Genomic DNA, 24,524 nt, shown 5'->3' on the forward strand with positions numbered 1-24,524 from the left:
CATCTCGAAGTTTCGAGCGTGTTCTTGAGTGGCGCCGACGCCGACGGGCGAGGGGGACGTGTCTTAGTGCACGCAAGGCTACGCCCTTTCCCCCCCTCAGCTGTAGAACCGACTCGCATGTTCGAGAATCTTCGGCGTGGATGACTCATTCTTTCGGCGAACGCCGTGGCGGTGGAGGGAGAGGCACGCGCTCGGCGGGGTCTTTCCCTCTCTCCCGTTGGGCTCGCGCCGCGAGACGCCGTGTGCGCGGCGGTTTTTCTTTGTTTGTTTCTAAAATACGCCGAATTTTGTGACAATATCTTTGCACTAGCTAGCATAACGAACCATTTCTGTCTAACCCAAGATGAAGTGTGTTTTGCGGGTGGCGTACCGGTTTTGGTGCGCAGCACTGCTTGGCACTCATCTTATGTGAGTGAAAAGCCTTCGTGTGTCGAACTGTTTTGCAAAGTGTTGTTTCTTTGCCGTGTTTCATTCAAAGGTCTGAGTTGAGACGCGCATTTGTTCTACTTTTTTTCTAACTCCACGTGATTAAAATGATTGGTCTTGATCCATGCAAGCGACGGAAATCTAAAGCTTATAAATGAATACTTATATCAATCCGTGATGTGTTCTGTGAAGCATACACACCAATCCTAAACAGCCTTTGTGAGAGAACAATTTTATTAAGTTTTGCGTCTTCCATCTGTTGCGGCACATTACTGCCTCAGTGCAGACATTCTAATTGCAAAACCCTGGAATTGGAAGATTCTAATTGCGAAACCCTGGCGTCTGTTCGGTGGATCATTAGCTCGGCTGGTCGTTGCTCATTCGTTAGGTCATTCGCTTGTTAGTTCTAGCATTCGTTAGGCCGTTCGTTCGTTCGTTCGTTCGCTCGCTCGCTCGTTCGCTCGTTTGCTCGTTTGCTCGCTCGTTCGCTCGCTCGCTCGCTCGTTCGTTCGTTCGTTCGTTCTTTCTCTCTTTCTTTCTTTCTTTCTTTCTTTCTTTCGTTCGTTCGTTCGTTCGTTCGTTCGTTCGTTCGTTCGTTCGTTCGTTCGTTCGTTCGTTCGCTCGCTCGTTCGTTCGTTCGTTCGTTCGTTCGTTCGTTCGTTCGTTCGTTCGTTCGTTCGTTCGTTCGTTCGTTCGTTCGTTCGTTCGTTCGTTCGTTCGTTCGTTCGTTCGTTCGTTCGTTCGTTCGTTCGTTCGTTCGTTCGTTCGTTCGTTCGTTCGTTCGTTCGTTCGTTCGTTCGTTCGTTCGTTCGTTCGTTCGTTCGTTCGTTCGTTCGTTCGTTCGTTCGTTCGTTCGTTCGTTCGTTCGTTCGTTCGTTCGTTCGTTCGTTCGTTCGTTCGTTCGTTCGTTCGTTCGTTCGTTCGTTCGTTCGTTCGTTCGTTCGTTCGTTCGTTCGTTCGTTCGTTCGTCCGTCCGTCCGTCCGTCCGTCCGTCCGTCCGTCCGTCCGTCCGTCCGTCCGTCCGTCCGTCCGTCCGTCCGTCCGTCCGTCCGTCCGTCCGTCCGTCCGTCCGTCCGTCCGTCCGTCCGTCCGTCCGTCCGTCCGTCCGTCCGTCCGTCCGTCCGTCCGTCCGTCCGTCCGTCCGTCCGTCCGTCCGTCCGTCCGTCCGTCCGTCCGTCCGTCCGTCCGTCCGTCCGTCCGTCCGTCCGTCCGTCCGTCCGTCCGTCCGTCCGTCCGTCCGTCCGTCCGTCCGTCCGTCCGTCCGTCCGTCCGTCCGTCCGTCCGTCCGTCCGTCCGTCCGTCCGTCCGTCCGTCCGTCCGTCCGTCCGTCCGTCCGTCCGTCCGTCCGTCCGTCCGTCCGTCCGTCCGTCCGTCCGTCCGTCCGTTCGTTCGTTCGTTCGTTCGTTCGTTCGTTCGTTCGTTCGTTCGTTCGTTCGTTCGTTCGTTCGTTCGTTCGTTCGTTCGTTCGTTCGTTCGTTCGTTCGTTCGTTCGTTCGTTCGTTCGTTCGTTCGTTCGTTCGGCAGTTCATTCTTTGCTTATTTGCTCTGCCGTTCGCGCTTTATTTCGTTCGGTCATTAGTTAGTTCGGCCGTTCGTTTATTTGTTCGGTTCTTCGTTTGGCCATTCTTTCGTTCGGTCGTTTGCGGGGCAGTTCGCTTTTTCGCTTGTTCGTTCGTTCGGTCGGTTAGTCGTTCGGTCGGTGTTCGTTCGTTCGTTCATTTGCTCATCCGTGCATTCTTGCGCTTATTCGATCGTCCAGCTCCTACGTTCACTCGGGAGACACTGCACGGGTGTAACCTTGTCTTCTAAAGGATTTTGTGCCCTTCTTGCTGTGTCGGAGAAGTCACGGATGTGACGGTAGTATTCAGGTGGTTATTATAGTGTCCATATTAGTGCAATAGCCTGGAATATTGCACTCCACGGCTTCAAATTCACATTTCCAACACTTTTGTGTCTTCTTAAACGAAAGTTTCACTCATTTCACTTTCACTCATTTTACAGAATAAATTATTACGGCAGATATCTTAGTGTGCTCGCCTGCCGCATATCCAGGAACGTGATGAAAACCACTTGCAGTCAAAAACTAATCCGTGCAGAATTTCCTGACATGCAATTTCAAGACAGCGCCGGTCACCATCAAAAAAATACTGTGTGTGTGTCTGATTTGGATCGGATAATATATTACGGAGGCTGTGGTCTGCTAGTGGAGAAACTTGGCAGCGGCGACGGCAGTGGTGGCTTAGTTACGCAACGCTGAGCACTTTCCTTCTTCTTCACTGCAGATAGCCTGTCTTGGAAGCTGCAAGCCGGACCCACCACCAGTAGAGCTGTTCGCACGTGCTCATAAGCAACTGACCTGGTGCGATATCAACAGTCATCAGGCGGCGCGGCCGTCAGCGATTCCTATCAACGGCATTGTAGGCGGAAACGTCACAGCTTCGCAGCTACAAATGGAGACATCCATGGTCCCACCGGTTCACTTGGCAGCGGCGACGGCAGGGGTGGCTTAGTTACGCAACGCTGAGCACTTTCCTGCTTCTTCACTGCAGGTTGGCTATTCTTGATAACTTATCTTGTATATTTCTGGTTATCAGTCTGTCGTCGCTGCTGCCAACTTTTTGTACTGAGTGTGTTATATTTTGATCACTTTTTTTTTGTACCGAGCATGACGAAATATCTAGCGAAAATGGAAAAAGAACTAAAGGCTGAATTTGCTCGCTTTAAGGAAGAATGCAAACAAGAACTGAAATCCTACAAAGAAGCATTAGAAAGAGATTGCAGAGCTGAAATCCGGGGACTGAAGACCGAGATAAACAACATGAAAGACAGTTTGGAGTTTGCTTATACGTCAATTAACGAGCTGGAAACTAAGGTGAAAGCTCTAGGATCAGAAAAACAGAAGGTAGTACTTGAAAACGAGGCCTTTGAGGCCAAGATCTTGGATCTGGAAAGCAGGCATCGAGAGCATGAAACTCGCATTGTCCACATGGAACAATACAGCAGGAATAAGAACCTCGAAATTCAGGGCGTAACAAAGCTTGAGGATGTAAATGTTGTTAGCATTGTTTCACAAATTGGCCATGCCATAAGTGAGGAAATCACAGGAAGTGACATTGAGGCATGCCATCGTGTGCCCACTCGGAACCCTGATAAGCACAACATTTTAGTTCAGTTTAAATCCCGGTCAAAGCGAGATGCTGCATTAACAAATGCGAAACGCCTGCGTTTGACAAACGAAGACATCGGCATTGAAAGAAAAGAGCCATTTTATGTCAATGAACATTTATGTCCGTCGCTGAAACGACTTCTATGAACGGCAATACAGAGGAAGCGTGAACATGAATGGAAGTCAGTTTGGGTGTACAATGGCCAAATTTTTGCAAGGAAGTGAAAAGGTGCGCCTGTCATTAAGATTCTGCATAATGCAGATATCTACAAAATATGCAAGTCATTTGTTACTGCGTGTAAGCCATCACCATGAAGTACACTGAATTTGCCTTTCCCAATCATCTTAACCTTCAAGACCCCTCGCATAAGTCTGTTTTGCATTTCAACGCCCGCTCAGCTACAAACAAACACGACCAGATAGTATGCTTCCTAAGTCAATTCCAATTTTGCTTTGATATCATAATGATATCAGAGACGTGGTATCAAGAAAACTGTAATCCACTCCTCCTTGATGGTTACAATCATTATTTCGTAAATAGAGGAAATAGGAGAGGTGGTGGTGCGGCAATTTATGCTAAAAAATGTGCGCAGTGCACTGTGATACCAGAATTTAGCCTTATCACGAATGAATATGAGATACTGACTTTGAGGAGCAGAGGTGAAGTGATATCTGTTTTATACCGGCCCCCTGATGGGAATATTAACGAGTTCTTGAAGTTTTTCGATGTTTTTCTGCAATATGTTTCACTAAACAGCTTCCATATTATTTGTGCTGGTGACTTTAACATCAATATCCTTGAAGACAATAACAGAACATATGATCTTGTAACTACGCTGCAGTCATCTGGTTTTTCAAACGCCATTACGAGCCCCACAAGAATTACTGCCAGTTGCTCATCTGCCCTTGATCTTCTCATTACAAATATGGAAACCAGTATTTATGACGCCGGCACTATCACTTTCGATATTAGCGACCACTGTCCGATCTTTATGTTCTAGTCCAGTAACACCGGGAAAAATGCATTTCATAATGAGGCCTTCTGTTTCCAGCCTGTGTCTGATACGGCACTCGAAGCGTTCAAATATGAGATAAGCTTACATGACTGGTCTACTGTTCTCGGCGAGAGTGATGTCAACAAAGCGTATTCTAAATTTATTGAAGCCTTCGCACGTTTTTACGCTAAGCATTTCCCTCTGAAATCTAGTAAGCGATCGAAAAAGCATAGAAAACCCTGGATTTCACACGAGCATATCTGCATGATCAGAAACAAAAACCGTCTTTACCACAGATTTCTGCTCTCAAGGTCAGAAATGGCCTTGAAAGAATTTGAGACTACTAGGAATAAGTTAAATTCTACACTACGACAAGCGAAAATGACCTACTACCAGCAACTGTTCGCCGATGTTTCTAGAAAGCACGCCACTGCTATCTGGAAAATATTAAATAGGGTCTTAAATCGTGGAAACATTGATCAAGCCCCGAAATTCATATTACATGCCAACGAAAACTTATCTGGAAAAGAGCTTGCTGACCATTTTAATCTTCACTTTGTAAATATAGCAGGGCCAATCAGTAATTGCACATACGTGCCCCAAAACACAGTCAATATCAGTAACGTTGCTTCGGGAAGTATTTTCTTCGAACCAACAAATGTATCTGAAGTTTTCAGTTCATTTCTGAACCTTAGAAACAGTAGAGCTCTCGACTTTGATAACTTGCAAATCAAGCCAATCAAATATGTCCTTGAGTATATTACTCCTGTGCTTGTCCACATATTCAATTTGGCAATTGCAACACATACATTTCCAGACGCTATGAAAGTAGCCAGAGTATCGGTAATTTACAAAAGCGGCGACAAAAACCTAATGTCTAACTATCGGCCAATTTCAGTGCTTCCCGTCTTTTCAAAAGGACTTGAAAAAATAATTGTTTTCCGCATAACTAAATTCATAGAAAATTTTCATATTCTTAGCGATGCGCAATTTGGATTTCGAAAGGGTAGATCAACAGAATCAGCGTTATTGAAAATAAAAGAAGAAATTGTACAAAACATTGACAGCAACCAATTTACACTAGGCGTTTTCATTGATTTTAGTAAGGCCTTCGACTGCCTAAACCATAAAATTCTTCTTGGCAAGTTACAATCATATGGCATTCGTGGAGACCGCTGATGCTGCTTGAGTCCTACCTGAGTAACAGAAGACAATGCGTATCCCTAGACAGCCAACAATCTTCCTTGTTACGTATTGTCTGCGGCGTGCCGCAGGGAAGTATATTGGGCCCAGTTCTATTTAACATGTACATTAAGGATTTATTGGAAATTGACAAAACAGTTAAATTTTTCATTTATGCCGACGACAGTAGCTTTCTAATTACCGGTAGTGACCCAAACACAATACTTGTAAAATGTAATGAAATACTAGGTAAACTATGCCTGTGGTCACGGTCTAATTTTCTTAAAGTTAATGCTACCAAAACCAAAGCAATATTATTTCGCGCCCGAAATAAGATTTTTAAGATGAACAGCGCACTACAATATCAAGGCCAACCTATCGAACTCGTCGAACAACACAAAATTCTAGGCGTAACGTTTCACAGCGATTTGAGCTCGAACAGTCATATCGGTCACATCTGTAAGAAGCTTTCTGTCGTTGCTGGCGCGCTATCCCGCTGTCGAATGTTACTTCCTGTAAAAGCTAGGCTTTAAGTATATTGTGGCTTATTTTTTCTCTCAAATAAACTATTGCAATCTAGTTTGGGCTACCACAACACAAACGAACATAAACAAAATCAGTGTCCTTCAAAAGAAAATTATTCGCCGCATAGCAAATATTGATCCTGGCTTGACAACCGCCAATAGTTTTGCTGACTACAATATCATCCGAATTCATCACTTTTATGAGTCTAGCATGTTGAAGTCATTTCTCTTTTCCACAAAAGCACAAAAGAGTTCCAATCCTTTTTTAAGCGTGTATCTACGTTGACACGCCACGAACAAAATGTTGCTACCCGTAACACCGACCCTTGGCTCGTTCCTCATTTTCGCACCAATTATAAATTGCAGTCCATAAAACACAATCTACCTGTTATATTAAATCGCCATAAAGATATGAATAACTTTTCGCGTAAAAAGCTACACGAATACTTTAGTAAATTGTAATTGCCTTCTTCCTCGCATTTTGTAGTTATATAACTCTGTATAAGTGTCCTCTTTTGTGTGCTTTGTATATATGTATGTACTTTTTATATGTGTATAGTCTGTTTATTTTTGTACTGTATAATATTTCTCCGTATGTACTGCCTGTCGCTGCTCTGTAAGCGTCTCCGGGACTCAGTCAAGACCCAGTCGGTCATTTTAGCCCGGAGAACGTTCCAGTGTATAACTGGAGAATAAATTGAATTGAAAAAATTGAAAAAACACCCATAGATTACAGCGTATGCAGGCTACAGCAGACCGATTCGTGTGGCGCGGCTGCTAATTTGATAGTCTAATGGTTTATAATAGTTATGTTTCCGAAAATAGATTGTTTTTGGTTCTGGTGACGTTTTTAGTAGTGTCATCTCGAAAAAGACAAAGAATTACGACACTGATGCAGGAGTAATTTCCGCAGGTTATAAAACCACAATAGTGACTTTTATCTTAAGTGGGGCAGAATGGCATCCGACATAATCTATCATTGTCCAGCCCTAATAACTTGTCCTGGGGCCATGTTCCATAAGCTGTCCATCTTCCGTTATGCATTCCACGTCCATTCGGTCCTCTATCACTGGTCACTCAGATATACCTGCGGGTTCCAAGCGTCTCTAGCAAGCGAGCCGGCCATTGGGTGGTTGGAGACGGGACCTTACCACTGACTGAAATTGGATGCAATATGCCGCCAGTGGTGAGGTACATCGCGGAGCTCTGTCAACACAAGGCGACCCGATCTGACCACTGGCTGCCATTGGCTGGATACCCAGCCAGTTTGTGATTTCCGGTCGCCAACCACCTAGCTGTCGGGTCGCTTGCCACCGACGCTTGAAGGCCGCGGTATTTCTGAGGCACCACTGACAGAGGCACGAATGAACGCGAAATGGACAACGGAAAAGAGACAGCTTATAGTACACAATGCGGCCCCTGGACGTAACAAAGGCAGTAAAAAAAAGGATCCTTCAGTCACAAATGTACATTTCAACATACTTCCGTGAATAGCACAGACATTACTGGTATGACTGGAAATCTCTGGTGGAAATGAATGACGTTGATGACAATGATTCGGTATTCCACAAAACTTTTTTTTTTCATTTTCAGTAAACTTTTTCGTCCTGAAACTGCAAAGAAACGAATAAAAATGAAAAAACCTTGCACAAAACTGAACCTGTCTAACATATTGCGCGGACTAGGAGAGGACGAAGCTGGCAGTGACGCGGCCAGGAGCGGTTGCACTAAGACCACTGCCATTAAATCATGCCCCCACCATCCGTCATGTTGAACTATTTTAACGGCTTGCTGCCACGTAAGATTTGGTGGAGGTGCTGGTGAGATCTTCGCATTCTTGGTCCTGGAGCTTCGGCATCCTGCGTCTGCACCGCCTGACTGTACCCCAGCCCGCAGAATTGACCTCGCTGTTCATTAGAGCCCCGTCCCCCGCCCCTACCAGAAGACATGATGAACTGACGACGCCGCCACGCACCTACCAATGACCCCACCGACCCGAGAAGCCGCCTACACGTTAGAACACAGCCCACCTGCCCATGCCGTTCGGTGCGTTTATGGGCATCGGTCGTCTGCTCCAGGTGGCCTGTGGCCCAGAAGCTTCGTGGGCCAGTGCTCTTCCTATCATCCCGTCATCCACCGTGGCGGCAAGCACTTGACCTTCTTGCTTTCTCCGGTCAAACATTCATTTACGCCCATCGCCATGACGTGCTTCGCATCGTCAGCGCCCTTCTTCTAGTTCTCGATTGGGACGATCGCTTGCTGGTCCGGGTAATGGCACGGAGTAGAAGACCAAGAAGCGGGCGAAATAAATTACTATCAAGAATTTGGGAATACGCTTCTAGTTTTCTTGGCTGCAGCCACGTGGCACATCACTTTGCACATTCAGAAATAGGCGTCGACATCGCCTGTGTCGTAGGAAACAAGGAGAATGACAGAGTGGCTCAAAACAGAAGCTGATTGGCCGTTAAGGTTAGCGATACTGATCAATGCTAACTTGAGAGGAAGGCCCGGGCAGTGGTGCGGTGATGAAAGGAAAGTGTGCAGGGAAAACAATGGCACGGTTTTAGAGTAGTTAAAGCGAGTAGACTTGCGAACGCATATGAGAGTACTTGCTGTAGGGCTGGTTGGTTCTTGCTATAAATTTGAACGGCCCGAAGGACTCGAGCACAGGGCATGTGTAAATCCTGATAATTGGTCACTCTCTAGTGATTCTGTTTTTTTTTGTTACGTTATTCTGGTTGTGATAATGTACAGGTATATTAAAACAAATGGTGTTTTCCGTAACGAGCTCAGTTGGTGGTAGGCGCTCTTTCTAGCCACCCTGTATTTCCTGTGTTCGTGTCCTTCGCGTCGTTGAAATTGAAAGCATGTGTTCAGCCTGATTGGCTCATGGCTTTTCATTGCTGGATCGTCCGCACGTCTAGCGACAATATTAGACTCAAGTTCAGCTCTGATTGAGGATAGGCTAATTTGATCTGTTCGCGACGCAGATGGAAGTTGATGAAGACGACAATGTGCAATGCACAGCGCGAGAATGCGGGTCAGTTTGACACGAGGCGTGATCGGCTGCGGCGATAGCTAAGTGGAAGAAAGGCGAAGACGGGATTCCGTTCAGTCGCGTCCCCCGCCATGGGTATGTGCCATTAAGCTTAGGACATCATCGTGATCGCGCTTCTGATGTTCTCCGCCGAAATAGGCTAATCGGGCCTAGGGAGAGGTACTGTCTCGGCGTCTTCCGCCAATAATAATTACAGTACTGTTCTGCCCCGTCTGACTGCTGGCAAGGTGGTTTTCAACTCAGTTTTCCTGCATGCTGGCCTTGCTGGCCGCCCCTACCGTACCCAGGACTTTCGAGATGCCTTACGTGGTATCATACACCTTAGTGAAGTCAGTTCCATCGGACAGCTCCAGATTTTCCACGTGTAGATGGTAGCGTGTAACGCAGCGTGAGTGAAAGGTAAGCTCGTGAGCTCCGGAGAGTTACAGGTGAAAGGTCATCATTATCTGGTCATACCCTGAGAACCGAACACTGTGAAGCTCAAGCTTCCTCAGCTCCCACAGCATCTGGATGATTTTTACATTCGTGACGCCCTTCGAGCTTGCGGAAAGGTTTCTTTCATCGGAGTGTAGAGCTGGAGAATTTCAGACATGAAAGGGATGCGCACTTTGATTAGAGACGCTGCCTTGACTCTTGCAGATGGCGTCACTGTCAGCGACGTGCCTCATCTTTTGACAGTTTGGGTCTGTATGTGTACAATATATGTGTGTCGCAATCGGTGGTTCTTCAAAAAGAGACTCTCTGTTTCTGATTTGATGTATCAGGTTAACACAGAAGCGTGCCTGATATGTTGTGCCTTTCGACTGCATGGCGAGTCGTGGAGGTTCAGAATGTATATGCTTCCAATAATAGGGTGCAACGAGAAGTTTTCTTTCAGGGTGTGGCAGCTCGTCTCGACTGCGATCGGTATGTGGTATTCACAGGCGACTTTAACAGCGTGTGTGACCGGACGCGACCGCAGAGGGCCTAGCGAAAACACCGATAAGAGCCCTGGTATTTTATCAGCTATCACTGAAAGCGCAGGCTTAGTTGATGCTGGATAGTGATCTACCTTCACATATCTTAGAGGAGCCTCTCATTCACGTCTGGATCGGATTTACGTTTCCGCAGATCACCTTAAAAGGCGCATTTCATGTGATGTCAGGCCTGTTTATTTCTCCGATCACCTTGAATAAACAGCGCGAACGACGAGAAGCAGAAGAGACAAGGGAGCGGACGACACAGCGCTGACTAACAACTGAGGGTTTATTGCTGATCATGCAAGTATAAATACATAGATGTCGGCAGTGTGGAAAGATATACAAAGTGCAAAAAAACCATAGATGCGACTGCAGCAACAGAAGCACGCTAGAAATCAGCAGAAATTATCAGCCCCCAGGAGTGACAGCTCTTTTTTCAGTAGTGTTAGCGAAGGAGTGCTGATACATTCATCTCTCTGCTTCATTATGTTGTAGGCCTCGATAATTTCCCTTGAAGTTTTTTCCCGGTTTTCGGCAATGACTGTAGTTTCACGATATAGCGGTACGCACTGTTTCTTCTCTTTCTTTGCCTATTCACAATCCTGGCAATGAATGCCAAGGTGACCGGAAATTACTTTAGAGACTTTTTAGCTGTGTTCGCTCAGCATTTTATTAATACATCGTCCCGTCTGTCCAACGTACTGCCCTCCTAAGGCAGAGGTATATTATAAACAACCCCGTTATCACAAGGGACGATGCGTAACTGGTGCTTAGTTGTGCACTTAGCCAAATTTCCTTTTACTTCATTAACCGATCGGCACAAACCAGCGAGACGATCAGGTGCAGAAAGCACAACATCGACACCTGCTTGGTCAAATGTTTAGGGGAATCCCCCAAGGTGGAGTAAATTTGCAATAAGGAAGTAATTACTCATTGGCACCCACCCAAGCGCACCCATACGGCTACAAAGGAAAGCTATACAGCTTTCTCAGAAACTTCGTAGTTAAAGAAAAATTCGTCCTGGTCCGGGGTTCGAACCCAGGACCACCGCTACACCGGAGCAGTCGCTCTACCAATTGAGCTAACCAGGACGGCAAGCTTATGGTAGGACGAGAGCGAATTGATCAATAACTCGAAGTGGGAACTGTGTTGGTCAAATGTTTAGGGGAATCCCCCAAGGTGGAGTAGATTTGTAATGAGGGAGTAATTACTCATTGGCATCCACCCGAGCGCAGCCATACGGCTACAAAGGAAAGATATACAGCTTTCTCAGAAACTTCGTAGTTAAAGAAAGAAAAAAAAACTTCTTTTGCTCAGTGGTTATGGTGCTTGGCTGCTGACCCGAAAGACGCGGGTTCGATCCCGGCCGCGGCGGTTGAATTTCTTTGGAGGAGAAATTCTAGAGGCCCGTGTACGGTGCGATGTCAGTGCACGTTAAAGCACCACAGGTGGTCGAAATTTCCGGAGCCCTCCACTACGGCGTCTCTCATAGCCTGAGTCGCTTGGGGACGTTAAACCCCCATGAACCATAAACTTTTGGGATGTCTTGCAACGGACATGGAAGAAAAGATTTAACTTGACACTGCATTCGGTGCGGTATCTCACTGCGCTGCCATTTGTTGGTGAACCTTTGGGCATGTTCTTTCTGACTGAACTACACAGCCTCGGGAAAACGCGCATGATGGCCAGACATTGTGAATTTGTGTTTTTTACAAAAGACTACTTCAGCAGAATGATTGTTCATCTGAAGGAATTATATGCCCAAACAGAATTTGAAGCAGAGTGGCGACCACTCCTAGTGCTGTGCTCTTCATTGCCCTCTTTCTAGTCTAAGGACCCCAAACCGTTTGTGGACCATTTAAATTCTTATCAGCCAACAGTTCAATTCACAATGGAAGAAGAGTCTCCGAAAGGATTGTTTTGCTTGATGTTCTTGTACTCCACACTCCCGATGGTCTTGCCACTACCGTTTTCCGGAAACCCACACGCACTGGGAAGTAAATGGATTTTCAATTCGCCCCCCTCATTGGCCACAACCGTTCCGTCGCGTCCGCTCTGTATAACCGTGCAGCTCGTCTCTGCTCCAGTCCCGGTCTGCTTCAGCAGAAAAAAGGGTAATCTCACGGATAACTACGACCACTCACTGCGTTGTCAAGTGCGCATATAAGTAGCGGCCCATTCCGCCCATCTTTTATTGTGAACAAGAGGCACGTAAGGGTCCCGGAAAGTCATGTTTTAAAAACCGTCTTTGGCGAGTGTGTGTTTCTTCTAACCACCGCCAGACAGGATTCTGTCGAACTCTTGACTACACGCTCTCTTATTCAGTGCTTTTTTTTGTGAAAGACTTGCCCTTTGAAGGTGTGCTTGTTCTCATTGACAAATAGTTGTCCACTGAATCTTTAGGGGCCACTAATTCGGAAATTTCGGCGCGCACTTCAACACAGCAATGAACGAAGCAAACGGGGGTTACGTCTACTTCCCGCCAAGCGAAGTCATTAGTGTTGTGTGTGTGTGAGTCGATGGTTATGGCTATGATTCTAGTTAGTTGAGCGTCTTTTCGGAATCATTAAGATATGTGGCAGAAGGTTTTTAATGGAATCACTTATGTTCCATGTCGGTGTGTTGCGTTTGAAAAAAATGGTTAACTTGTAAAGCAAGACACTACATTAACACACACAACAAGACAGGACGTCAGGCTAGCTAACATGCAAAATCAAGAGCCCTGCAACATACGCAGATGCGGCGTGCATCGTTTGTGCAGTTATGTTGTGCGTCGACAGTTATCCTCGAACGAAATTTCTCACGTTAGCGCTTGCCACGTTAGTGACTAGAAGGAAGTGCTCGACCCTTTCAGAGCATCTGCTATGACTCATCAGAACCAAAACAGACTACCGGCAGAGAGGGTCACTGATCAGGCCTAGATGATTGCCAGTGAAGTGTCATCATCATCAGCCTGACTGCGCCCACGGCAGGGTAAAGGCCTCTCCCAAGTCTCTGCAATTAACCCTGTCCTTCGCCAGTTGCGGCCACCGTATCCCTGTAAACTGGAAGTGTGTACACAGTTAAATGCAAGGACAGAGAAGTGAACGGTCGAGTTGCCTTTGCTTAGTCCCTGAGGTGTGCTTACTATTTTTCGACTGTGTATGACCGTCAGCTGTCTGCGTAGTACGTCGTCTCGTCGGATGTTCATCGTGGCTTATACATGTTGCGTGTCTTTACTAACGTTACTGAATAGATCGCCCTGCTGAAAAGTTCACCACCAAGATAGAAGGAGGGTGGTACTGTATACAAAGTATCCCAGCTAACTTTAGCCAGGGTTGAAGAATGCGCCGCGGCACTGGAAGACGATGCGACCAAATGCATGTTGCGGCGTGTTGTATGCAGGAAGTGGCAATAATTTTGTATTGTGAATAATTTCATAATTAGTAGAGAATACTTAACCAACTTCGCAAGTAGTTAAGATAGTCGAAATAATTAGTAGAGAATAATTAACCAACTTCTCAAGCAATTAAGATAGACGCAAAATTCCATTGATAACGTCGTTGAACAGTCCTCAAAACGTCCGACTGAACAGTTTCTAGCTTTCCATCTATTACGCATTGGCTTTTTTTCGCTCACTGCAGATGCCCATGAAATATAAAAAAAATACATGACATGCCCACATGCGCACCGCGATTGCAGTTCTCTTAAAAGTTCCGCGTAGGAAAAAAGAGATCATTTAGCCTGGTGTGTTGCCATTTAAAAGGCGACAGGGCGGCGATGCAGCACCTGGCTGAGCGATTCACACTGCGGTCTATCCCCTGGCAGTGCTTTATGACACCGATAAGCAGACGCGCCCTTATTGCTTGCGCTCCTTCCTCTCTGTCCTGTCATCTTTTAAGCGGCAGCACACGTGGCTAAATGACCTGTTCGCTTTTGGGCGAAACATTTGAGAGCAATGCAATCGCGGCGCGCAAACGGACCTGTTGCGTGGTATTTTTCTAGTTCGCGGGCACCTGCAGTGAGCGACGAAAATCTAATGCGTCTTAGATGGAAAGTTAGCAACTGTTTAACCGGACGTCTTGCGGAACGTTCTATAAGTATATCTTCGGAATTTTTCGCCTGTCTTCACTGCTTGCGAAGTTAGGTTTGGTTTGGTTTATGTGGTTTAACGTCCCAAAGCGACTGAGGCTATGAGAGACGCCGTAGTGAAGGGCTCCGGAAATTTCGACCACCTGGGGTTCTTTAACGTGCACTGACATCGCACAGTACACGGGCCTCTAGAATTTCTCCTCCAAAGAAATTCCAGCCGCCGCGGCCGGGATCGAACCCGCGTCTTTCGGGTCAGCAGCCGAGCACCATAACCGCTGAGCCACCGCGGCGGCGCTTGCGAAGTTAATTTCGACTAATTATGCCATTAAGCTCAATGCAAAAAATAGTGTGAGTAGTGTGATTCCATAGTGTGACTCTATACAATATCCAGCAACATGCGTTGGGTCGCGTCGTCTTAGAGTGCCGCGATATATTTTTAAACCATGGCTAAAGTTAACTGGGACGCCGCGTATATCGCTGCGGCTTCTTGCTGTGCTGCACCTGTGGGTTCGTAAAATACGTCTAGCGCTGTGTGTAATCGGAGGCTTCGAAGTTGTGTAATGGAGCGTACATCACTGCGATGAAAGTGCCGCGTTTTCATTTTGTGACGCATTTTGCTCGGCGAGCAGCTGCAAATTTGGTCGTTGGATTAACTTGTGTCCGAAGACAAACAGACATGGCTATAAAAAAGCCGCCGCGGTGGCTCAGTGGCTATGGTGCTCGGCTGCTGGCCCGAAAGACGCGGGTTCGATCCCGGCCGCGGCGGTTGCATTTCTTTGGAGGATAAATTCTAGAGGCCCGTGTACTGTGCGATGTCAGTGCACGTTAAAGAACCCCAGGTGGTCGAAATTTCCGGAGCCCTCCGCTACGGCGTCTCTCATAGCCTTAGTCGCTTTGGGACGTTAAACCCCATAAACCAACCAACCAACATGGCTATAAACTGCGTTTACTAACCGTTCGTTGAACGGCCACCGTCTTCTCCTCGGCTTCACGACTAGATAACTAGTGCGTACTTTTCGTCGAACTCTGTCAGGATAGACGACCATTAGACGATCTTGACATGCATCACATGAAAAACGCCTGAGGGCTCCAAGTGCATACCAGCCGGAAACATAGGTTTTAGCTGGTAGTGATGGTTTCTTGCGTTATACGTCGAAATGAGTGGCCTCAGTATTGAATTTATCGGCTTCGTCTGACTCAGAAAATATGTCTATTCCTTCTGCGGGTAAAAGTGACTGTGCATCCTGCAGTTCGAGCTTCGTTTATGATTCAAAAAATTTTGTTTCAAAACCTCGTATCGTGAATCAGATAGCTGGCTGTATTTGTGAAATTGCTCGTTGAGGCTGTGTTTTTGAAATTTTCCATTGAGTACGTAAGATCTGCGCACCTCCTGAAAGCAGTACCGACGAAAGTCGATGAGAACCTAGCAGCTGAGGCGGAGAGAGCGGGGCTCCTAAAGTCAGTGTACCTGTTTTTACCTTCATTGTGCCCTACCGGTGCAGCCACCTAAATGTGTCATAGAGGGAATACAGTTCAGTAATCCATGGACGCTGTGGACTCCTGCAGCTGGTCTCTAGGTCAGCTTGTTTTCATAGGCATTCTGATATTATCGATGGTTCACCACTCCAGTATTACGTTGATGAGCTTGGCGGTACCACTTGTATAGTGAAGTTATTTTCCATGGCATGTGGTTTCGACAACAAAGCTGCTGAAGGCATTTAGGGCAGGTTTAACATTATTCTTTCCTAGGTTAGTTGGTTAGAAAGCTTAGTCCTTGTGAAAATTTTATTACGCTCTCCTGGTCTTGTGCATAAAGGTGTAAGAGCAACGAACGTCTAAGAGTGTTCATGTAAAATTTCTTTTGAGTTAAGCAAAGTATATGCCGGCCTGGTCACTCATTTTCTTGGTACCTAGGCTTTTTTACACGCATTTCAGGAGATGAGCAGGATCAATGACAAAAATAATAGTTGTGATTCATCTGCAGGGTGTAGGTAGACGGTGTGAAACTTTTTGCGGTGCTTAAAAAGTGTCAGTGGTTTGCGATTGATTGAATTCTCTTCGCTGAGCCAGCACAATTTTATGGCCAGTCTTTTCCTGGTTGGCAATGAGGGGACTAAAAACTTGTGTTCCGCAGCAGTATGTATGGCGGCTAGATATGGGCTGTCTTTGTTGGCTGACAACAAGCTCTGAATTGTGAAAAAGTGTGCTTTCATAGCACCATATGTGAAGTTAAGTGATTTTCCAACGCGACACTTGTAGAAATCGTAAATAATAATTTCGTCTATCATTAGTGAGACTTCTCTCGCATTCTTTCCTTAGCAAAGCGTGTTTGTTCATGTACTGTAAAAAGTATACACCATATTTCTGTGCAGCAGAACTGTTTTCGCACACGGAGGACATTATGTAGATTGTATCACAATTTCTCATTTGCATGCGTGGTGCCAGCGCTTCTTCCAAAATTATGGGCATGGGGCGAAACTGTCGGCAGCAGGGAGGAAAATACAAGAGGTCGGTTGAATACTCGAGGATTTTAATTAAAAGAAGCGCTTCTTTGCTGCCTCAAAAGCCCTCGGTACTGCAAAGATCTTCAAGCAGAAACACAGTGCCATATGGCAGTCTCATGTTAGTGCTGCAGTCAGTGGCCATATGGGGCGCTGCTGAACTCGCTCTGAATGTGCGCCAACTTAAGTACTATCGCGATGAAAAGTTAACGGGACGTATGTTCTCGAAAAAAGGTCTATTGCAGCTATGTCTCGTGACCCAGCCGCCAGGTTTTCTTAGCAGCGGGTAGACATGCAGGCCCCTGGGCGCATTTCATGCAACTAGATTACGTCACTGTCCAGAACTAGTTTTTTTCGGATACTCGCACGCTGTAAACTTGATCGTCATCACCATCGTCTTCATCAGCCTGTCTACGCCCATTACAGGACAAAGGCCTCTCCCATGTCTCTCCAATTAAGCCTGTCCTTTACCAGTTGCGGCCACCGTATCCCCGCGAATTTCTTAATATCATCCACCCACCTAACTTTCTGCCGCCCCCTGTTGCTCGTCACTTCCCTTGGAATTCAGTCTGTTACCGTTAAGGCACATCTGTTTCTTGCCTTCGCATTACATGCCGTGTCCAAACACATTCTTTGCTCTTGATTTCGAATAGGATGTCATTAACACGTTTTTGATTCCTGTCTCATTCTGCCGTCTTCTTGTCTCTTAAGTGACACCTATCAGTTTTCTTTTCCAAAGCTCGCTCCGCTCTCCTTAACCTAAGTTGAACCCTTTTCGTTTGCTTTCACGTTTCTGCCCCAAAGCGGAGTACCAGTAAGGCAAAGCTGTTGTATACTCTTCTCTTGAGGGATATTGGTAAACTGCCATACATGATCTGCTACAGTGCACTTCTATATGAGTACTATAGTACATATATGAATGCGTATTATAGTACACATTCATGATGCTTGACTGCAACAGTACACTTCTAAGTGTTCCATGAATGGGGCTTACCAATTAAGTTATTAGCCTAGATGGGGTTGTGCTCCAATATCTCAGTGTGGACTGGTTTTATCACTACTGCGTCCTGAAGCGTTGGAGTGCTGTCGCCACTTGTGCTCGGAACAGAACTGACACGTCCATGAGTGGTAGTATGGCTAGAAGTTTATCTGACATATTTAGCCGCTGTCATGTACTTCCTTTGTCAGTTATCTACAATGAGGTCTGAACTACTTTTTTTCAATTACAGCCCTCTCCGGGATGTTTTCTTTTCGGGCTCTTGCCGTGTTAAATATTGTCTGGAACTATACGGTGAGGATTCAGGAATAATTGACGGAACTGCACAACCTTTGTGCCGACTAATGGACCCCTCAATTTTGCTCACTTGCCCCACCTTGTGGTCCTCGTGTAGTATGGTCAGTTCACAGTATTAGTGAGTAATGAGGCATTCAGTAACATGGGAAAAAGAAAAACAAAATAACTGTATTGAATCATCACAGGATCACAACTGATAACTACCCTGCATTAGTGTACGAAGCCTAATTCAGCAGTTATAATAGCTAATAATATTATCCAAAGATTCATGTGCGAAGGCAAATTTAATTCACGTTTGAACATCGGTTCATGATGAGAGTATACATTAGAATCATCATAGATGTTAGACAACAATACGAATGCAGCAAAATCAAATGAAAACAATTCACTGGTTCACTTCTTAGCAGATTGCGTGCATTAATAGATTTGCATCAAACGGCTTGTCTGCATTTCATGTCACTAAGGGAAATAATTGTGGTTCACAGGTACAGCACAGAATGTGCGCTGCTGTACAAGCATGCCTTTATGCCACTGCATATCGTTGTTTATATGCACTGTAGTGCTCTCTGAGCTGCTTTGTGCAACGACTCCTAATGTAATATGAAAATGAAGATACACTATTTCGCCCGTAAAGGCGGCTTTTCTCTTATGTGCAGCGCATGATGTGAATTAAGCTACATCAGGAGTTCTAAAATGGTTTCCCAGAGATCACTGGGCCCCAGAGATTGCTTTGATTGATTCCTTAAGAACTGGAATTCATGGCTTGGTTTATTGGTTTATTGGGGTTTAACGTCCCAAAGCGACTCAGGCTATGAGGGAAGCCGTAGTTAAGGGATCCGCAAATTTCGACCACCTGGGTTCTTTAACGTGCACTGACATCGCACAGTACACGGGCCTCTAGAATTTCGCCTCCATCGAAATTCAGCCGCCGCGGCCGGGATCGAACCCACGTCTTTCGGGCCAGCAGCCGAGCGTCGTAACCACTGAGCCATCGCGGCGGGGTTGGAATATATGCGTTCCTCTCCTACCGTTGTTTCTCTTTCCTATTTTGGGAAACATCATGATGTAATTGTTAAATGCAGACTGCCTCATTGTTACAGCCATTGATGGTAAATTATAGTATTTCGTGACTCGCAGCACAGGTCACACTCGTTTTTTTTTAAGGTTTCAGATAGAAAAGGACAAGGGAGAAGACACATGCGGTGTCTAAGCCACAGCGGTGGCTCAGTGCTTATGGTGTTCAGCCGCTCACACGAAAAGACGCGGGTTCGATCCCGGTCACGGCAGTCGCATTTCGATTGAGGCGAAACGCTGGAGGCCCATGTACTGTGTGATGCCAGTGCACGTTTAAGAACCCGAGGTGGTCGAAATTATCCGGAGCACTCCACTACACCCTCCCTCATAGCGTGAGTTGCCTTGGGGCCTTAAACCTCCATAAAGAAAACACGTGTTGTCTCTGTACCTTTTGAAAATTTTCCGAATTTTTCCTTGAAATATTTCACCAACTGGTCCAACAATCTCAGTTATTGACGTTATGAAACATTGGTATCCCAGAGTACAAAATATTTAGGAGAGCACTCGGCTCTAAAACATTGTGGTTCTGAACCTGAAAAAACACTGCAGCTAACGAACAAGGAAAAATATCCCTGCGCACAGAACTTGTTCAGAAATTACTGCTTTCTAGATTTTCACGGGTAGGACAAACAGCTGTCTTACACGCTTTCGGATGATATGCGATTGGTGACTGTAAACGCTTAGCACTCACCTTCGACCACTTGGAGGTATACAGACCGAGGAATGGCCTTCAGTCACTTCTCTTGACATCCCTAATCACCCATAAAGTAGAAAATCGCTAGTTTCGGGCTGTCGAGGTAGTCAGCGCGACACCGCATAATGCAGCAGTGGTTCACCATATCGCTGTTCCGGCGATCGCTGCTAAAATTCGCCTCGCTACTAACCTTTCGAGTTGGCTGATAAGACGCGACAATCGCGGAGCGGCAAGCGATTTGTTCGCGCTCTGACGCTCGGCACGATGCCGGGCCTCCGACGGAAACTTTGGCTACCTCTTTGACGTAGTCGAAATGTACCGAGGGAAACTGTGAGGCCTTTTATATTCTAGGCAGGCTTAGACCGCGGTGTATTTGCGCCCCGCTGAAAGACTAGCGTGAAAAAGCGATATATCGGAGCGCGAGAGAACACGCGACATGGAACCACCTTCTATCATTCTATTAATGTTCGACGAGCGATATAATTGCACACACAGTCACCGATGTTACACATTGACGGCAGTAGTTCTTCGAGCAACGATGCAACAATATACGCTGCAGGAAATGGCGTCAATACGCAAAATGACGTCACGACCCAGCAGAGCAATGAGGGATTTCATTGTGCCCCCCAGATCTTCGCCGAATGTTCGCTCTAACTCTGTAGCGCTAAAATTGTACGCAAGTGATACGCTATGTTTTCATTTTGGTAACAAAGGGAACAATATCTTACTGTTGCCACACGGTAAGGAAAACACTGTATAGTCTTCTTAATCTTGACTCAATTTTTTCTGGAAGGTATCTTCAACTGCTTGACTTGAGAGCTTAGTTAAAGGCCTACTCCGAGTGTTTTTAGAATATTTTCATTTGATAATCACGTCACATTCCTTAGATTGCCCTCACTCCGGTACCAAAAATCGCTGTTCGAAATACCAAGTAGAAGCACTTAAAGAGATCAAAAACCACGAAGCTGAAACTGAAACTCGGTTTCTACCAAACGATGATGTCACTGCAGACCGTACTATGACGACACGGATATTGTCACAAAACATATAATGTGAGTGTTGATTGGCTAAACTGGCGACTGTAAGTGAGGCCTTGTGTCATTGCTTATCTGAAATGAACGAAAACCAGCTCGGAATTTTGTTCTTCCGCAAACACACGGCGAATATCTACGGCTATAAGTCATGACGTCACACACGCCGATTATGCGTAGAAGTCTCCTCGACTGCGGTCACGAATCGGAAAGATTTTAAAATTGATTTGTGCGGCAAGAAAACACCACCGCTATGCGTATCTCAATACAAAGGACCAGAAAACAGCGGTGAACGCACCGTGAAAACTTCAGCAAAATACAGAGGAGGTAGAAAAAATGCCGGATTTACCCATGGCGTGATGAGAACACTGTTTTCCAAGATTTATATAAAGTCCTTAAAAAGATTGCATTTATGCTAGGGCTTTAATTCGCATGAAGCTGATCCTCGGACTTCCCGTTTTGTCCTCGTAGGGAAGCTGACGCGCTGGCGAATTACTTACTGGTGATCTTATCACTTTACATAAAACAAAAGCGCATATTTAGCGGTTTGTTCACGACCTCTCGAAGTGAATGCACCTTGGGCATTCCTCTCGATACAGGCGCTTAGTTAATTCATAATACTTCTCAGCACTTCAAATACGAGGTGTTTCCCCTAAGACTGCACACTTTTTCTGAAATTATGCTTTTTGAGTTAGAACAGCGCTTTTCTCGCCATAGCACTGTCTGCGGTATAGTATGTCAGAATACAGATAAGACGTGCTGTGTAGCATGTTGGTCAACTAATAATGAATAGTTATCTTTTTGACTATTACCGCTAGGCTCCTTAATTACTGAGATGCCCGTAGCCCTCTCTGAGTAATATCAATATCAGTTTCATAATTTCGAAAATATGGTAACCCTCGAAGCTGTGGCCCAACAAATTCTGGCTGTTTCGACGAGTTACGTGCACTGCGGAGGTTGCTTTGCCTGTAAGCTTCTCGAAAACACATATATTTTGCCGCGATGTAGCCAAAATTTGTTGGGCCGCAGCGCAAGGGAAACAGCTTTTTGTCAAGTCTGAACACTGAGATGGATATTACTTACGATGGGCTACACGTCTCTCTATTATTTAGGTGCCTAACAATAATAGTTGAAATTTAAACTATTTATTATTAGGTAACCAGCCTTCTAGGTGGCGCGTCTTGGGTGTAATCTAATGCACTACACGTTCACAATGCTATGCCGAAAAAGCGCACTTCTAACTCAAAAAGCCTATTTAAAAAAAAAATGTGCAAAATCTTAGGTGACACACCCTGTACGAGGGGGTACCCAAAAGAAACCGGACTTATTTTTGTTTGAACTTATTTGTTCACATTTTAAGCACAGACCTTCAATCTCCTTCAAAGTATTCCCCACTTGCAATGATACGCTTGTCGAATCTTTCATTCCATTTTTCAAAACATTGTTTAAATTCATCTTTTGTGATGCTTGACAGTGCCTCCGTCGTTTTTTTCTTCACTTCAGCAACATCAGCGAAACGCTTTCCATTCACCTATTTTTTCATTCTAGGAAACAAAGAAAGTAGCACGGGGCAAGGTCGGGAGAGTATGAGGGTTGAGGAATAGGGGTCATGCCATTTTTGGTCCAAAATTGTCGTAGAGACAGGGCTGTGTGAGCAGGGGCATTGCCCTGATGGAAAAACCAGTCACCCGACCGCCACAAATCTGGCCGCTTCCACCGCACACTGTTGCCCAATCTTTTCAAAACATCCACCCTGCGGAACAAATTCTCAATGGACGACTCCTCTCACGTCGAAAAAACAAATCAGCATTAATTTGAGGTTTGGTTTCACCTGACGAGCTTTCTTGAGGCGAGGTGAATTTGAAGTTTTCCATTGGCACGATTGTTGCTTTGATTCAGGATTCGTTTCAGGAACACTTGAGTTGTCCCCATAGCATCGTCCTTGTACGTCTTTCTTAATATTTCAAGAGTTTCCATTCAACTTTTTCCGAGCAAAACTCAGAATTTCACCGGCGCACGCTGTTCACGAAAATCAGCCATTGCAAAAACGACATTCACACAAAACAGTCGTCACTCTAAAAATCTGCCTAAACTAGTCTGACCTCCTTCAACGACGGCACTCGGCTTACTGACTCTGGAATGTTCGTTCTATGCGCTCCTAGTGGCAAAACGCGGTACCACAGAAGCTTTGCCGACCCAAAAATTTAGTCCGGTTTCTTTTGGGTACACCCTCGTATAGTCGAACGGAAAATGAATGTTGACGACCAAAGATTGTTCTTAATAATGTTGGACGTAGGCGTTCTTTTGTAGCGAGAGCTACATTACCCGCAGCCTCGCCGTTTCGCTATGGGCCTTCGGCGCCACTTGTACGCACGCGTGAGGAGGGGAGTGACGTCACAGCCGCGCAGCTGGTGCGCCGCGCGCCGCGTCGCTCACCTCCGATCGAGAGGAGCCGCCTAGTGACGTCACACCTGCCGGCGCCGCTTGCAGACGCCGCTCGCCTCCGACCGAAAGGCCATCGAGACGGCCGCGTGTTACTTTGCGTATCACGGGGCCGTCTTTCTGGCACTCAATAAAGTTGAATAACACGTGCCGCCTTCACCACATGTCCTATCTTTAATGTCTAACACGTAGCCATGGCAACAAGCAGTACAACTAGACGTAACCAGAGATTAACACTTCTTCTTGGGCGAGTTGGTGCATACTTGATTTGAAGAAAATAGCGCCAGAGCATGCAAACCACGAAAAGACAAGGACGAGACACAAAGCGCTAACTCACAACTAATTTTATTGAAACCAGGCAGCGCCTTTATATGGCGAAGTTTCACTGAAAAAGAAGGAGGAGGGCAGGAAAGGTAAAGATATCGAAGCGACCATCACAGCGAGCACACATGAGCAAGCGGTAACCAAAACAAAAACAAAAATGCTAACAAAGATTATTTAAGGGTGGCATCTAAGAATTCGAACTCGGATGAAAAAAGTGAAACAGAGGGGGGTGCTGACACACCTATTGCCAAGTTTCCTTATGTGAAAAGCCTCCAGACATTCACGTGCCTTCTTATCTGCGCTTTTGCCAAATCAGACTAAGATTCTTGGCAAAAGCGCAGATAAGAAGGCACGTGAACGTCTGGAGGCTTTTCACATAAGGGAACTTGGCAATACATGTAGGTGTGTCAGCACCCCATCTGTTTCACTTTTTTCATCCGAGTTCGAATTCTTAGATGCCGCCCTTAAATAATCTTTGTTAGCTTTTTTGTTTTTGTTTTGGTTACCGCTTGCTCATGTGTGCTCGCTGTGATGGTCGCTTCGATATCTATACCTTTCCTGCCCTCCTCCTTCTTTTTCAGTGAAACTTCGCCATATAAAGGCGCTGCCTGGTTTCAGTAAAATTAGTTGCGAGTTAGCGCTTTGTGTCTCGTCCTTGTCTTTTCGTGGTTTGCATGCTCTGGCGCTATTTTCTTCAAATCAAGTAACCAGAGATATACCATACCTCTTGTTATGTATATCCTGGCATAGCTGAGCTAAGGCACTGCCAATTTTTCCTTTCGA

At 45.9% G+C, this 24,524-nt stretch overlaps 1 protein-coding gene across 1 annotated transcript in view; it reads right to left on the minus strand.

Annotated features, from left to right (window-relative positions):
- LOC149357340 (uncharacterized) overlaps nt 1–24,524 on the minus strand; it is a 76,973-nt gene that overhangs the window by 51,965 nt on the left and 484 nt on the right. The window lies entirely within an intron of this gene.

The sequence above is a fragment of the Amblyomma mixtum genome, chromosome 3 (genome assembly GCF_055824585.1).
Source record: "Amblyomma mixtum isolate Tamu chromosome 3, ASM5582458v1, whole genome shotgun sequence".
NCBI classification, from domain to species: domain Eukaryota; kingdom Metazoa; phylum Arthropoda; class Arachnida; order Ixodida; family Ixodidae; genus Amblyomma; species Amblyomma mixtum.